Genomic DNA, 13,257 nt, shown 5'->3' on the forward strand with positions numbered 1-13,257 from the left:
TCTCTCATTAATTAATAAAAATTTATTTTTTCAAATTTTGTTTAATTAATTGTGAATTCAAGCTTATAATATTGATTTTCTTAATTTTTTTATTTAAAATGAATTCTATAAACTAATTTTATTCTCTATTACAATATATTTTACTTATATTTGAGTTTGTTATTTAATAAAGAAAAATTTTTCGACGTAAAATATTTTACAAATAAATGTGTCATTTCTACCATAAAATCACATAACACTCTGAGAAATTGTAAGGAATTTTCGCGGTAAAAGTTCTTATATCTTTGCCAGCTGTAGCGTTAAATAGCGAAAAGTTTTTGAAAAGAGATGCGAAGTTTCATGAGATGACCAAAATAAAATGCTCCTTCTGTCTGTATTTAACGATTCCTTTTGTCGACTAACTACCTTCAAAGTAGTTACTACCTAAAGTAAATCTTTCGTAGACAGTGTCACGACCAAGGGGTGTCATGTAATTCTATTATGCAGACTCTGTTAAGATGCGGAATGGAAGCTCTAATCGTGCGCGGGAACCTTAAAGTCGCGACTGTTTAACTTGTAATTAAGGAGGGCTCGAGAAGGGGGAATACCATGCTTTGTTGTTTTCGTAATACTTTATATTTTTATTTGGAGATATAATTTAAAAAATGTATTAACTGAATTAGTCGTTTTAAAAACGTACACAATTATATAAAATAAATTATTAAGAGTTATTGGAAACATTTTGTTTAGCTATTCTCAGTTGAAAACGACTAATACATCCTACAATAAATTTATATTTTTCACATATCACCAAATAAATATATAGAAGAAAATAAAAAGTGATACAACCACATTTCACGCGTTTTACGAGACACAAAACAAAATAGATAGTTATCAATTTAATAATTTTTAATAATTAGATATTATTATATCGCTATTATTGTTATTTTAAAAATTTCGATAAGCTAGTTTTGCGGTATTTTATTATAAAAAATCTTAAATAATTTTAAATTTACCATTTGCAAATATTTTATGATCCTTTCGAACTAATTTATTGTATTATATACTTCAGCATGTAACATCATTAAATTATAAGGTAAAAATTGTCATTCGAGATTAAGAATTTTAGCAATTTTATTTTCTTGCAAGCCGGTATCATCAACTGTATCCTCTCGTCGTTCTGAAGCGATGTACTTTCGGTTAGACGGGGGAACTGAAAGTTTTGCTCGGTGGAAATTTCTCGTACCAGCGAGAGAGTGGCCACAAGGAAAATCGATTGCATCGTCCCACGAGAGTTTCGCGTTTGGTGGCTACGCACTGATCTGAATTTGCAGCGTACTATCCTAAATACATTCGGTTTGACATCACCTTGCCTTGAGAAACGTCGTAACGAAGTCGCGTATCTTCTCGAAAGGCGAAGAAAACAGAGCGCGACTCGAGGTGCCTGAAGTCTCCGATGGAAAAGTTCGTCGTGAGTTGACCTGAATTTGTTAAAAAATTCGGTCGATTTTAGGTAATAGAGTTTGGAAAACTCAGGATTCGCAGAAACATAGAGATGAAAAAAAGCAGACGATTTTAGTTAAACGAATTCACCCGATGCATTTATTTAAACAATAATAAATTGGGAAATTTAATAAAAAAAGAGCGTACGCGCGGAAAATGTAAAATATTAATTACGCAATTTTATTTCTTTCACTTACAAGTTTTCAATTTTTTAATTTTCACAAATAATTTCCTCAAAAACACTGTCCTATATTATATATATTCTATTTTCCTTTGTTTCTTTTGTATTTTTTAACGAATGATTAAAATTTGCCAAATTTATATTAATTTCTTCCTTTATAGATGGTATATGTACCATAATTGAAAAATTTTTGGAGTTTTATTATCGCCCGTGGCAAACGTGACACGACGATCGCAAATGCACCACAATCGAATTTGTCCGTTAAATAGCAATTAATATATTAAAGTTCGCGAGTGCTTTGAGAAAATCGATTAAAATTCCGTTAGCAACAAGGAACTAATTACGAAACTGCCGTGCTGCCGTTGGAATTGCTTGCGGAAATTCCGAGAATTACCCGGAAGTGGCTGCCATTTCGAAGATTCGGTAACACTGTGAAGGGCTCGCGAAGGGCGTAATATAACGCGAAGCAGTTAATTGCAGTTGTAATTGGTCTTGATGAAAACGATTGGGCGCGTTAAATATCGTTATTATCGTGAGAGAAGTGCCGATTGATTAATTGCGATAGATTAATTGCGACAGCGAGTGTACGTGCGTGGGTGCGTGTGTGCGCACGAGGGTTCGTTGCATATCCGCGGTGAATTACAACTACGATAATGTAGTTAAATATTAATTATTTGCTGTTAGATTACTCCGTTGCCAAGACTCCGTTTGCCCTATGACCTGCCGGCATTTTCGCGAAAGCTTGTAACATTCGCTTTGAAAGCCTATATATTTAATAGCATAAATATATGTGTGCAAATTGCATTACATCGATAAATAATCATGTAATTATCAAAATTAGAAAGAAATATTGTGTCGATTTTAATAGGATGTTTACAGGATGAGCCTGCATGATCCTAAAGTTCACATTTTTTTCGAAAACGGTTAGAGATAGGGGAAGATATATCCGTTATATCAAAATTGTAAAATAAATAAGGGGGTTCTATGAGTAATTTTGAATATCCATAGTTTCCATATTATCAATTAAAAATTTTTTTTTAACAGAAAATTGTACTTTTGAGTCACTTCATTGATAGTACTTTATGAGTTTAATAACTTTTATATTAGAATATTTTTTCGAAAAGTCAACCTTTGTTGAGATATTTACAACATTAGATGTCAAAATGACAATTTGAAATAGATTTTTTTTTATTATTATGATAAAAGTGTTCACCATAAATCATTAACATATTAAAGGAGCTTTATCATTAAAATATTAAAAGAGCTTTATCATTAAAATATAAGAATTTTTTAAAACTTCTTCATTAAAATATAACCTTTTTTTTAAATTGGTTATTAAGTATTGAAATTACAAAAAGTACAAGAAGAATCTTTCGTAGCATGATTTTGTCGATTACAACTCAAATGTAAATATTAAAACATTTTAGTTTTCAAAGCAAGAGCTGTTTCAATATTTTTAAATAAATAAATCGATAGAAATGACCCCGAGTTAATCTTGCGAGATACATCATCCGAATATACAATTATTTTGTTATATATTGAAAAATTGAAAAATGCTGCACGTGATGGTTAAGAATCCTTTTATACTAATAAAGTAGTATTTTTATTAAAAAGGCATAATAAAAGAAAAAAAGTCAAAAAAGTAATGATTTATTGCTTTGTTTCAATACTATTGGGAAATTTTAAAATGTAAACTTTGTTTTTAATCAATTCCATGCTAGATTTATATTTCTATAAGTTAAAAAATAATTCTCTCTTGAGTATTTAAATACACTATGCCTCTTCATTTCTTCTAGTCATACATATATTATTAAATGTATAATCAAAACTTTCGAGCTATTTGTTTGCACAAGCTTAGTAGGTTGTTAAAGACTAGAGTTAATAAGTACATTAACTTCTTAAGCCACTTCGAGACGCTCATATTATCTTTGCGAGGTTTGTGGATTTACAAAAGGTAATCATAAGGAATCGCGAATCTGCCTTTCTCTCTTGAGTTAAATGCAAACTTACTCCTGCCAGAGTTATTGTCTCGCGAGCATCCTATTAATCCGCCAATAATCACTTTTCGCTCGCAAGTGCTTCCAACGAAAAAGGGTTCGACTCCGATAAAAATGTTTAATACTCCGGATGGGGAAATTAAATCCCGAATAGCACTGCGCGGAAAGTCGAATTACTTCAGAGAAAGTTCTCAGCTGTACAGGAGAAGGAGGAAATTCAATTCTGCTGCGTGAAATTATACGAAACTGCCGAAAGTTGGCGAGCGTTATTCCGTTAGTCGTTCGTATACGTATGCACGTAAGGGCGAATAACATGAGTAAAATAATTAATTGTTCTCGCATTTCCGTCTATCGTGAATAAAGAGCATTCATCCGTAAAACACGATACTCGCGTCCGTTCTTTTTGGATGATGCTAATTGGCCAATTAGAGAAATAATCGCGATCAAACGAGCATCCTGCACTACTTCGCTCTGCTTTCGGACCGCGTAATTATACACACGGTTACATGTAACTAACGCGACCAAACATGCTTGCATTCGTATAAATGCGCGAAGTTAATTTATGTGTGTCGAAATTGCGTTTCGAACGAATCGTAAACAGCAAAGCTCAACTGATTACGATCGTATAATTAATTTCCAAATACCGCTTCAGTTCGATCGATAGCCATTGCACAACACACATACACACACACATATACATATGTAATTATGTTTTTGATAAAAATATTATCTTTGATATATATCGTAGATTATGATTGAGATAACGAATATCTGTATTGGGTAGATGCAAAAGTACAAATATCGAAGTTACACATACATGTAAAAGAGAATCTATAATTCCTCCAAATATTTTTTTCAAACTGGTCTTTTTTCTAACTGGATTAAAACTTGATAGCAGCACATTCGACGGTGTCATCATACGTCATATTTCAGTTAGATTTTTCTCTTTTGCGATATTGCATATGCAAAAGGAACGCGCGAGCAAAGTTTCCTACCGTTAACTCTCTTCATTCTCACGACGGATTCTTATTTGCGAAACTCGTAAATCTTCGGCCGCCATGTTTGTAAAACTCGTAAATCTCGCGGCACTTTGTCGCCGCATTCGTCGTTGTCGGTATTTCGAATACAGAAAATTGCTGCGACGACACGTATGCCATATAAAGCCCATATTCTGTGAATTTTCTGTATTTCCCCGATGTAGAGAAAAGAGTAATCGATAGAGTGCTTCAAAAAAATTTTGACAATTTCTGACATATCACAAATCACAATTTTTTGACACAGAATTGTTATAAGTCGTACACAATTTTCAATTATAAAACAATTTTCTCTCTAAAATATTATTTTTAATATTGTATTATATTATAAGAAACACAAACACACACACAAAACACATATATGTATGCATATATATGTTGTTTTTATAGTTATTTATATTTATAGTTATTTATTTTACATATTTTATAGTTATATATATATATATATATATATATATATATATATATATATATATATATATATATAGCCATTTCATATTATATAATATTAATATCCATCTTATATTTTCTAAAAATATTGAAATCATTACTATAATTATTTTTTAATACTTGCTGATCTGTGAATTTTACAAAAAATTATTTTATCATTACTTTATCATTATTTAAAATGAAGACTAAAGACTACCTTTTCAATAATAATTAAGTACTTTTCTCGAAGATATCTTTCCCGACAAATTATTATGCTTGATTAACTGCGATTGTAAAATTGGTAATTCGCCGCTCGATTGCCACATTAAATGTTCATTCATGCGAATATTGGTTTTCATTATGTTCCCTATTATTAGTTTGCGGCGTACCATTGCACATGGCGAATGGTAACAATGATTTCAACTCGCGAGGATGAGTTCGCTGATAGTTTGAAGAGCTATCGAGCAAGATTGTAAAGGGATCCGCGGCATTTTGGTAGATGTACTATTTCGTCATAAATGTCCGTCGCATCTAATTGTACAGTCGCACCATCAGAGGAGTTAAATTCCTGGCTAATCCATGCCCTGCAAATCAGTGTAAATTGGCGTACTCCAGTTTGTCGGTATGTCGCACTTGCTCGACTAACAGCAACAGCAAGAATCCTCTCAATCACACGGACCTTTGGTGCTCGCTTCTACCGACGGTATCTTTGTAATAATCCGCAATTATCCGTCAAACAATCCGGTAAACAATGCGTCGTATGATGATGATGCATCTATTGCGAATATTTAGCAAACATTTTTTTTAAACCTTTTTGTTGGCATGCGAGGTAAAACTCAAGTTTATCCGGATGGCATCGAGACCCGTATCGGATTATCGGGAGAGAGCGAAAGCTTCTCGTGTAAAATTCATCTTATTCCTGTTCTTGTTTGGATGTTCTCTTACTTTACTTTCTGCATTCCTTCATCGTAACGGCAAGGTGGCGAAATGATTCGACCCATTTCTGCTTTGTTGAAAACTCGTGTATCGCGTGTAACGTTTATTGATGGTTGAAGCTGCTCGTCCTCGTTATTTCGCTTCCTCAGCGCTTTTGCCTCGCTTTAACGGCCCTATCGAGCAGGCACATATGCGAATTTTTGGCTATCCATCATCGCATTGGTTTGATATTATCTTTCCAACATATTGTGGCGTTTCGGCAAAATTATGATCAATAAAAAGTCCATCAACTAATTTTAATATTTTTCCTATTTTTTGCTGAAATTCTTCACGTTTAATCCATAAACGGGATTATTTTTCAAATCAAAACCGCGGCATACTTAAGAAACGCAAGCGCGAATATTTGTTTTGTTCACTTGCGCCGAGTTTTTGATGATATATAAATTAATGAAGCGAGAGAGAGAGCGTTCGGCTTAGGAGATGCAAACGTCAATTTATAATTCACAAGCAACAATTCCCGGAGCGATCGCGTGCCGGCGCACGAAAGGGCCGACAGAAATTGCAGAATTCGAGGCGATATTCGAAGCGTTTGGGAATCGCTTTAGTAATATCGCGATTTAGGATCCTGTATATTTTAGATAGAGAAGCGTACACTATCCTCATGCGAAGTGTACTTACCTACTCGGTCGGATAAACTTTCCGGCTTAAGATCCTCACCCATCTTCGCCCGACTTGTTTCCAAGAGAGAAGGGGAAAGCCCTACGAGAGCCTCGTGGAAAGGCTTTATAGCTTTTTCCCATGTATCCTATGTACCGTACAACGCGCGTGCTGGTCGTACGAGATGTATGAACTCCAGTTTAAGGATAAGCGATAAAAATGCCTGTCTCGCGAAATATTCGACACTTGTCGCGTATAACGAGGACGTTTCTTTAAAGATGAAGTCTCTGATTCAATCGAATGCAAATTTTTTTGTACGGCAAAAATGCTCACTCGAAATTATGACATGAAAAAAATTCCTGATCCTGATTCCTATCATAGATTTCTGGTATTTAGATGATTTATTAATTTTTGAAACATTTTTTCCAATAAATACATAAAATAATTCTCAATGGATATTTAACTTTTCCTCTTTAGATATGAGAAAATTTTTTATTTCTAATTTTATAGAACAATTATTTATGAATTTTTCAGGTATCTTTTAGAAATTTTTATTAATTGTGTTATCTGTATTGTTTTCGAATGCGTATTAATTTCTTCAGTTATTTTTTCAAAATAATAAAGTTTCATAATTTTTAATGCTTTTTCTCGCGATAGAACAATCGATCAAATAATTACTATAGAACTTCCAGACAAAGAAGCAATAAGACGGTACAGGTAAGGTTATCCATTCTTCTGGCCAGTATTGGATTTACTTTTTATCTTGCCACGTTCATTTTCGCTCGATTTTTAGCCAGAGATTGAGAATGAAGAGAAAAATTCCTATTGCGGTTGATTATTATAGCCGGAAGATAAGCATAAAAGTTTTACGCTTGTTTATGGCTGTTTATGCTCGATTATGATCTTCATTAGACGCACGTTCAGATCGCAAAAGATCATTGGATCGGCAATCAAATTTTAATTAAAAAATATTCTGTGATCTTTTTCATCAAAATTATATTCAAAAATATCAGAAAGTTTAACTATTGAATCGAAAATTAATTGTTTTAATAGAAAAAGCTTCAATCATGTTTCGCGAATATCCGAAATTAAATTATACAATATAATATTTATTTCAAATCGTAAACTTTGAAAAGCGATGAACAAATTTTATTACCGCAACCCATGAATTTATATATATTTACATTCGTATTTATTTATAAAATCTGTATTTGATTGTGCATAATTGTATACATAAACTCACTTCGAAATATCAAGTGAGACATTGATAATCAATCATTCTATTATTCGTCTATAATTTGTTACTGTTTTCTTTAGCTGTGAGTCCGACCGAATATTCCGGATAAAATATTTAATTTAATCTCTATTCTAGTTCTCATTCATTTTAAAGACAATGGATCTAAAATAAGTCATACATTTGTCTATAATATTCTTATGTTGCTAAAGAGATAGTTATTCAACTACATTATTTCAAATATAGTTTTCATAAATCCCTTACTTCAAAATAAAATAAAACGTTGATTACTCACCGTTTGTTGATGAGCAACAGCGGTGTTGGCTGCATTGAAATTACGTTGATCTGTAATATATACAAAATATGAAGTCCAAATTATAATAGCGTTCAAAAGAATTAATATTTAAAAAAATTATTATTATATCAAATTTTTTATACGATATATAATAATATATAAGCAGAAAATTTAATGAATTTAATAAATTTTCTAAATTTGGAAAGATTCTTTCTTAAAATATAAACTTGCTTGATATCATTTAAATCAACTGTTCAAATAAATAAATCAAATTAATATACCTAAAAAAATAATAAATATTAATCTGCGATTAACAATAATATGCGACTAATAACAAACAATAAATTACTCACTCTAAAATTGTTTTCTCTCCACTATTTTTCTATAAATATCCTCCTTCTCAAGTTGTCAGCATTCGTTGATTTGCATATTGCAAAAAATTAATATACAGTTCACTTTACTGAAAGTTTACTTGCGAAAAGTTTATACATTTCATTATTACGTGGTAGATAAAAACGGACGCGCGACTGTTTGCTCGATACTATCGAATTTATGATAAAAATGGACGTGACATTTTGCTCGGCACTTCCAAATTCCGCGATCACGAATCAATATTTCATTTCGCATGAAAATTACACTTTAAGGCAATAGTCGGGATAGCAACGACCTGTTTTGGGGATACTTAGCTTCCCCTTCAGACTAAATCTTCCGGCTACTAAGCTCACCAACGTCGAGGTGTATCCGTTGGAAGGATTATATTATTCAATTTCTCTCTTTCATAATATAATATAATTGCAATTTAATTTATAATTGAATAATTATAGTGCATTATAATATAAATGAATAAATATTCAAGCTAAAAAAGATAAATATTAACGAATTATATTCAAAAATATAATTAGACAGATTTGTCGACTGCTTACATAATAGATCTCGATTAAATGCATCCTGTGATAAGCAATTAAAATATATAAGAAATGAGCACAAGACACTATCTAAACACTCTCGAATTTTATATTAGTTTCTTTCGAATTTTATATTAATTATTAATATAAATGATATATTACTGCTTTTTATAATTTATAATTTCTATCAGTGTCATGTCAATTTTCACTTAATTTAATAAATAATCACCCGAAATACGTGCTTCGATAAAGATCTATTTGCGATATACTTTTGTGTTATTTATAAAAGTTAAATCACTATTAATTGTAATAATTATTGCGAATTATTTCTCAATTTGTTGCAATCGTTTTAAAAAGAGGATTTTGACAATATACAGAGCGTCTCGCACTACTACTTTACTATTTGAGTGTTGCTACGCAAATAATAATAAGATCGTGGCATGTAAACAATAACGCGCTACATCACCAAGGCTGAATATTGTTATTAATTCTCGTTGATATGTATACAGTGCATTTTCAATTCAAATTATATTGAAATCGTCAAAAAGGCAAACAATAAAGCATCGGATAAAATAAATTTGATTTCAACATTAAGCAATGTTAAAGAAATAATTATAGTCTGTAAAGTTCAATCAAACCATAATTTATAATTTTTATCCTTGTTGTTTCGACTCTTACTACTAAATAATAAATGATCGCGCGAAATATACGGTTCGATAAAGACCTATTATCGCGCGTCAAAAGTGAATTAAATCGCGATTGCTTTTAAAAGGATTTTAATAACATCTAACATTTTATAAAATTTTAATAACATCCGCGAATGATAACAAGACCACGGCACGCAACAGCTTATGTAGCATATACAGTGACTCGCATTAATATTCGGACACTATGATGTGCGAGATATTATTGCTGTTATATTTGCTTACAATAATGTTAACGAGGTAATTGTGGTATCATGTATTAAAGTGAACATCGTAGTTGGAAAAAACATAAATTTTATTTATTTAATATACATATGTTTGTAAATAACAAAGTATAAGTGAAATAATATACAAATTTCATGTCGCAAAAATATTCGGACACTAAATAAATTACATTAATTTCGTATGAAATATGCTTATTTAAAAAATATTATAGTGAATATGGGTGTACTTCCGAAAAGCCCATACCTCCGATTGGGTTGAAATTTTGCAGAGACCTTCTTCTCAACGATATAAGAAAATCGTCCAAGGGATTTTTGGCGCATCGGCATCGTTCCGTCCCCACCTTCCCTCAAAGGTAAAAAATATTTTACTCTGTATCTTCGAAAATATCGATTTTAGAGAAAAAAGTTTCCAATAGAAGTTGAAGCTCTTGAAAAGATCTACAAGAAAGGTTATATACATTTTTTTCGTAAACTCGTTATTTTGGGTACTAAATTAGAAAATAGTGCGCGCGCGCGTGCATACACATACGCGGTGGGTGCAAGGGAGCCTTCGGCTCCCCCTGCCGCACCACCCCGCCGGTAGGTAAGGTGGACTTCGCTTTACAACTTACAGCATGTGTCTATTGTGGCAAAGTGAGGTCCACCTTGCCCACCCGGCGGGGTGGTGCGGGAGGGGGGCCGAAGGCCCCCTTGCACCCTCGGCGCGCGCGTGTGTGTGTGTATTCCATATCTCAGACATGGGTTGGAGGGAGGGGGGCAAAATCCACTGCGTCTGCGCATGTACTATAGAAAATGTTAAATAGATGAGTAGGATGTAAACAAACCTCATATACATATATAATGTTGTTAATAATAATCTATAATGCCTAAAAGAAGCGTTAAAATTGTCAAACTTTAACTTGTTATATCTTCTAAATTAATGCCGTCCCCCACTTATTTTTTGCGGGGAATTACTCAGGACAACCTCCTCTATAACATTGAAGTGGCGATAAAATCGGCGAGGTCTGACCTTTTATGCATATTTACCATACTGGTTTTGATTTGTTAAAAAAAAAAGACTAGCCCACTATAGGTTAAAATTACTATTTTTAAACATAATAGCCAAAATAATGAGCTTACGAAAAAAATGTATGTAACCTTTTTTGTAGATCTTTTCAAGAACTTGAACTTTTCTTTGAAACTTTTTTCTCTGAAATCGATATTTTTGGAGATACAGGGTAAAACATTTTTTAACTTTGGGAGGGGGTGGGGGCGGAACGGTGCCGATGCGCCAAAAATCCCTTGGTACATTTTCTTATATCGTTAAGGAGAAGGTCTGCGCAAAATTTCAACCCAATCAGAGGTATGGGCTTTTCGGAAGTTTATCCCAGGCGTAGGTGAATTAGTTTTCATTGATGGCATTCTAGACAAATGCAAATATCTAAATATTTTAAAACAGAATTTAAGCAAAAGTTTTTTTCGAGCTATTCTGCCATTGTATCCATGGTTTTTATATATAATATTATCAAAACAATGACCCGAAACATAAATCAAGAATAGTACAAGAGTATTTACTATATATAATTGTCCTAAAGTGCTGCACCCACCACCTCAATCGCCGGATTTAAATCCTATTGAAAATTTATGGGATTAATTAAATCATAATATTCGAAAAATGCCCATAAGAACAATACCAGAATTAAAACAATATTTAATAGAAGAGTGGAACTGTATTACGCAGGAATATTTAGAAAAAATTATTTCTAATATGCCAAAGCGATTACATGAAGTTATTAAACAAGATAGTTTTCCAACAATGTATTAATATTCACTATAATATCTTTTAAATAAGCATATTTCATACGAAATTAATGTAATTTGTTTAGTGTCCGAATATTTTTGCGACATGAAATTTGTATATTATTTCACTTATATTTCACTTTGTTATTTACAAACATATGTATATTAAATAAATAAAATTTATGTTTTTTCCAACTATGATGTTCACTTTAATACATGATATATCACAATTATCTCGTTAACATTATTGTAAGCAAATATAACAGCAATAATATCTCGTATATCATAGTGTCCGAATATTAATGCGAGTCACTGTATAAACATTGAGAGAACGCGATATACGCCGCCAAGGTCGAACATTATGCCACAGTTAATTCGCTTCTAAAATATATTTTATATTACAAAATGATGTACGGAATATACTGTGTTTCTTGAATTATAGTTTAATTATTAATTAAACGACTAATTGTTAGAGAAATTCCGTTATTACGTAAGATAGCGCAAAAGATAATTTATGATTTTTATTTTTGTTGTTTCAATTCTTATTTGAAATAATAAATAAATAAATCGCGCGGAAATACACGTTTTGATAAAGGTCTATCATCGCCACAATTACGTCATTTAATAAAATTTGATTAATCGTTAATTACAATTATAGCAAATTATTTCTCAATACTTATTATAATCACGGCAAAATATAAAGTGTCTCATACCATTATCTTTTCGTTCGAATCGTAAATGATAATAAGACCGCATATAACAATAATATGGCGAGAAAAACGATAGCCAAATATTGTATGAATTAATTTGTGTTATTGTCTCAAAATTCAATATTTTATAAAATAAATTTAAACCACAAATATTTACTATCATTTTTAGTTTAAGTTTAAATGAGCAGAACATTATCATATATGAAATTCAATGTTTATTTAAAAAATGTAATTTATTTTAGTATCAAAAATTTATTATTATCATTTTACACAAATATTTTCACATTTTGAGACAATTAAGTGTATGATTAATAAATCAAGAATCTTTTTTTTTCCATTTAATTTTAATATATTAATATAATACATAAAATTCAATTATTGCGAAAAAAAGTGATAACTATTTTTTTCTATTTTCTTGAAATCTCACCAATATTTCACATATTCCACTCATAAAAACAAAAAATAAAAGACCGCTGAAAATTGCGAAGTATAACTTGCTATTCCGTTTTAATTTTTGGAATTTTATATAACAATACAAATATTTAATAAAATAATGTTTTTAAATATAAGTTTTAAATATAAGTTTATCATATTAAGCTTAGAAAGCTTTTTCTTTATCTTAGAAGATATCTTTTTTTTCCATATACAATCATATTAAAACATATAAAATATACAAAAATATTTAAATAA

At 31.2% G+C, this 13,257-nt stretch overlaps 1 protein-coding gene and 1 long non-coding RNA gene across 3 annotated transcripts in view; one reads left to right on the top strand and one right to left on the bottom strand.

Moving 5' to 3' along the window:
* Positions 1-13,257, top strand: part of Kair1d (Kainate-type ionotropic glutamate receptor subunit 1D) — a 396,680-nt gene that overhangs the window by 122,666 nt on the left and 260,757 nt on the right. The window lies entirely within an intron of this gene.
* Positions 8,267-13,257, bottom strand: part of LOC145971467 (uncharacterized) — a 107,882-nt gene continuing 102,891 nt past the window's right edge. Inside the window, exon 4 of the long non-coding RNA XR_014438886.1 lies at positions 8,267-8,295. This is a non-coding gene — a long non-coding RNA (uncharacterized LOC145971467). The remainder of the gene's footprint in view (positions 8,296-13,257) is intronic.

The sequence above is a fragment of the Camponotus vicinus genome, unplaced genomic scaffold (assembly GCF_025532165.1).
Source record: "Camponotus vicinus isolate PSW18456_S1 unplaced genomic scaffold, iyCamVici1.0 SCAF_5, whole genome shotgun sequence".
NCBI lineage: Eukaryota > Metazoa > Arthropoda > Insecta > Hymenoptera > Formicidae > Camponotus > Camponotus vicinus.